Below are 4195 nucleotides of genomic sequence, written 5' to 3'. Positions count from 1 at the left end.
CTAGAAGCCATAAAAGAAAAGATTCAGGTTATAAACATTTTTAAAAATAACTTCTGTATGGCAAAAGCTTCAACGACGTTATTAATTTCTTCAGCAAATATTCATTGGGTATATGTTATATACCAGGCATTATTCTAGGTGCTGAAAATAAAAATAAAAATAACTTGACCATAAAAATGTCAATGAAAAATGACAAACTGGGAAAAAAATATTTACTACTCACACCACAGAAACAGGGCTAATTTCCCTCATATATAACAAAGAGTTCCTAAAGGAAAAGATATCAATAACCTCATGGGAAAATGGACAGAAAATGTGAACAAGCAGTTCACAAAAAAGAAAAGATGCTAACCCTTACTCACATTGAGTCAATAGCAATTTAAAAGTTATACAATTCTAAGTGTATACCAAATTGTTAACACAGAGAAGGGGAAAAATAGTGATCACACTGAAACTAGTTAGATGCATAAAACAGTAGTTAGAGGAAAATTTATAGCATTTAATGTACAAGTTAGAAAAGTGGGAAGGCTGAAAAATTAATAAACCAAGCATCCATCTCAAGAAATTACAAAAATAATAGCAAAATAAGAAAAACAGAAGGAAGGGAATAAAAGATCAGAGAAGAAATTAATGACTTAGAAAATAAACATACAACAGAGAGGATCAACAAAGCCAAAAATTGGTTCTTGAAAAGACTAATAAAATATCTGGTGATACTAATCAAGAAAAAAAGAAAAGAAGAATAAACAATATCAAGAATAAAAAAGGGATACCCAACAGACACAACAAGCATTAGAAAGATAATATTATGAATAAGTTTATACAAATAAAATTTTAAATGTAGGCAAAAAAATTCCCAGAAAAATATAACAAAACTAAGAAATAAATAGAAAATTGAACAATCATATAACCATTAAAGAAATTGAATTAATAGTCAAAAATATTCCCCCACAAAGAAAACTGCAAGGTCAGATGGCTTTACGCCTTCATGTAAAGAAGAAATAATCACAAACTTCAACAAACTCTTTCAGAGAAGAAGACAAAAAGGATTATTCCCCCATGAAACTACCATAACTTTGAATTGAGAAAAGGATAAGAAAAGAAAATTACAAATTTCACTCATGAACAGAAGATGTAAAAGATGTTAAACAAAATAATAGTAAACAAAACTCAGTTATGAATATAAATGCAATTCACATCAATAATTAAAGAACTAAAGCAGAAAAATCGTAAGCTCATCTCAGTAGATATTCTCACCAAAAGGGTATCAGCAAACATCACAAACAAATGTCATGGCAAAACCTTGAAAGCTCTCCCTTTGAGATCATAAACAAAAAACATATGTACACCATCACCACTTCTATTCAATATTTTATAGTCCTAGACAGCACAATAACTCAAAAAAAAAAAAAAAAAAAGAAAAGAGAAACAAAACTATTATTTACAGATAAAGTAAAAATTCCAAATACACAGATAACAGAATGACACATCAGCATTTAACAAGGTTGATGTATATAATACCAGTATATAAAAATAAATTGTATTTGTACATACCTACAACAAATGGTTAGAAAACATAATTTTCAAAAAGGTAAGATTTACAATAACACATATACACAAAACCCATCAAGTACGTAATAATGTATAACAAAAAGCTGTAGGGAAAATTATATAAACTTTACTGAGAAATATTAACAATATCTGAATATAAGGTATATTTTTCCATGTTTATGGATTACTTATGGCTCCTGAAATAGAGCCATAAATTCAGTGCAATCCCAATAAAAATTCCAGCAGGCTTTTCAAATAAAACTTGATGATTCTAAAATTTATATGGCAACCAAAAGGGTTAAAATAGTCAAGACTCTTGAAAAAAGAACAAGATGGCAGGACTGAATCTATTTTGTAAAGACATACTATAAAGCTAACTTTACTTAAGATAATATGGTATTTATGTAGGAAGAGATAAACAAATCTATGAAGAATAGGCTGAGAGCCCAGCAGTCAGGCACACGCTTACATAGATACCTGATTTAAGAAAAAGTGACACATTAGAACATGGATGGGGAAAGGGCAATCTTTTCAATAAATGGTGCTAGGACAATATGGAGGAGAAATGAAATTGCAATCCTACTTCACTCCTTAAACAAAAATCAACTCAAGGTAAACCAAACACCTAACGTGAAAGGCAAAACTATAAAGCTTTTAGAAGATGATAAAGGAGAGAAACTTCATGACATCAGAGAAGGGAAAGATTTCTTAAATAAGTCTCAAACAGCACCAATCATAAAGGGAAAAGATAATACATTTGATTACAGTAAAATTCAGAACTTTTACTTATGAAGGCACCAAAGAAAATGATAAAAACAAATTACAGAAAGGAAGTTGTTTTTTTTAAAACATGTAACCAAAGGACTCAAATCCAGGATAAATAACTCCTACAAATCAAAAGGAAAGACAAGAAAACCTACAAGAAAAACGGGCAGGGCATGAACTTCATAAAAGAGAAACCCAAAGGCCAATAAATACATGAAAAAAAGGCTCAGTCTTATTAGTCATCAAGGAAATGCATGTTTAAAATCCTACAATACTAAATATTAGCAAGTATATGAAACAATGTAACTATGAACACATACACACACATTGCTGGGATGTCAATTGGTACAACTGTTTTAGAAAACAGGGATTACATAGGACAGTTGAAGACAACCACACTCTAAGATCCAGCAATTACACTCCAGGACATATATCCTAGAGAAACTTGTGCATGTGTACACCAAATAGGCACACAAGAACATTCATAATAGCATTGCCCATAATAACCCCAAACAGGAAATAACTCCGATGTTCACTGATCCAAACACAGATAAACAATAGTATGTTCACTCAATGGAATTCTATGCAGCAATGTGAATGAACAAACTATAGCTATACAAAACATGGGTAAAACTTAGAAACAACATTGAGCCCCCCTCAAAAAAAAAGTAAGAAACAAAAAACATGATTCCATTTGCATAAAGTTCAAAAGCATGAAAAACTAAACTATATTGTTTAAGAATGCTTATTATCAACCTCCCAATGACCAAAGCTAGATTTGAGACACAAATTAAATAACAACAATACTGATTACTCAAAGAATAAAATAAATACCCGTAAGTCCATACTGATATAAATAAATTATTAAATAAATAAATGCTGGAGAAGAGACAAATCTTTCTTACAAAAGAATTCCAAATAATATGTGTAGATACCTCCCCACCCATGATGTGGAGCTTAATCCCACTCTTCTTGAGCATGAGCTGGATTTAGTGATTTGCTTCCAACAAATCACTAATTCTCTGCCTGAAAAGAGAAAACTGACAGACATGACCTCAACCAAGTGATGTGAAGTTAACATAGCCAGTGATAAGACATCTTAATATCATGTAATTCTTGATATGATGAGATGAGAAAGGTACTTCACCTCTGTAGTATTCTTCTCCCAAGCCTAAAACCTCAATCTAATGAGAAAACATCAGGCAAACCCAAATTCAGGGACATGCTAGAAAGTATCTGGCCAATACTCTTCAAAACTCCCTGGGTCATAACCCAAGACTAAGAAACTGTCATAGAAGAAAGAGATGAGAGAAGACTAAGAGTCAAGCTGACTAAATGCAAAGGAGTATCCTGGATTGGATACTGAAACAGAAAGAGAACATCTGGGGGAAAATGGGAAATCTGAATGAAGTCCATCTATAGTTTAGTTAATAAGTAATTTACACCAATGTTCTTAGTTTTGAAAAATTTACTGTGGTTATGTAATAAAACCATGGAAGCTGGATAAGAATTCTCTGCAATTACTTTTTGCAAGTTTTATGTAAATCTAAAATTATTACAAAATTAATTCACTTTTGTAACCACTATGTATACTGCATATTCAGATCAGTGTCAATCGCCAGTCTGCAAACTTATTGAAAGTTAGAACCATATTAATGCTTTGACAGACAAAACCAAAACAGAACTGAACTGTGCATAGCACTACTACAAGTGATTATGTTAAATTTTATATATTTTGTGATAAAATGTTCTTTGGCTTTTAAATTGCTCAGCAGGGAGAAATAGAAAAGCAGTTGTACAAAGCAAGTACTTGAATAAAACTAGTCTCTGAGGGGAAAAAAAAAGAATGCTTATCTAATAGTAAAACTATAAAGAAAAG

The sequence above is a fragment of the Choloepus didactylus genome, chromosome 6, assembly GCF_015220235.1.
Source record: "Choloepus didactylus isolate mChoDid1 chromosome 6, mChoDid1.pri, whole genome shotgun sequence".
Lineage (NCBI taxonomy): Eukaryota > Metazoa > Chordata > Mammalia > Pilosa > Megalonychidae > Choloepus > Choloepus didactylus.
This window is presented reverse-complemented; position numbering follows the sequence as displayed.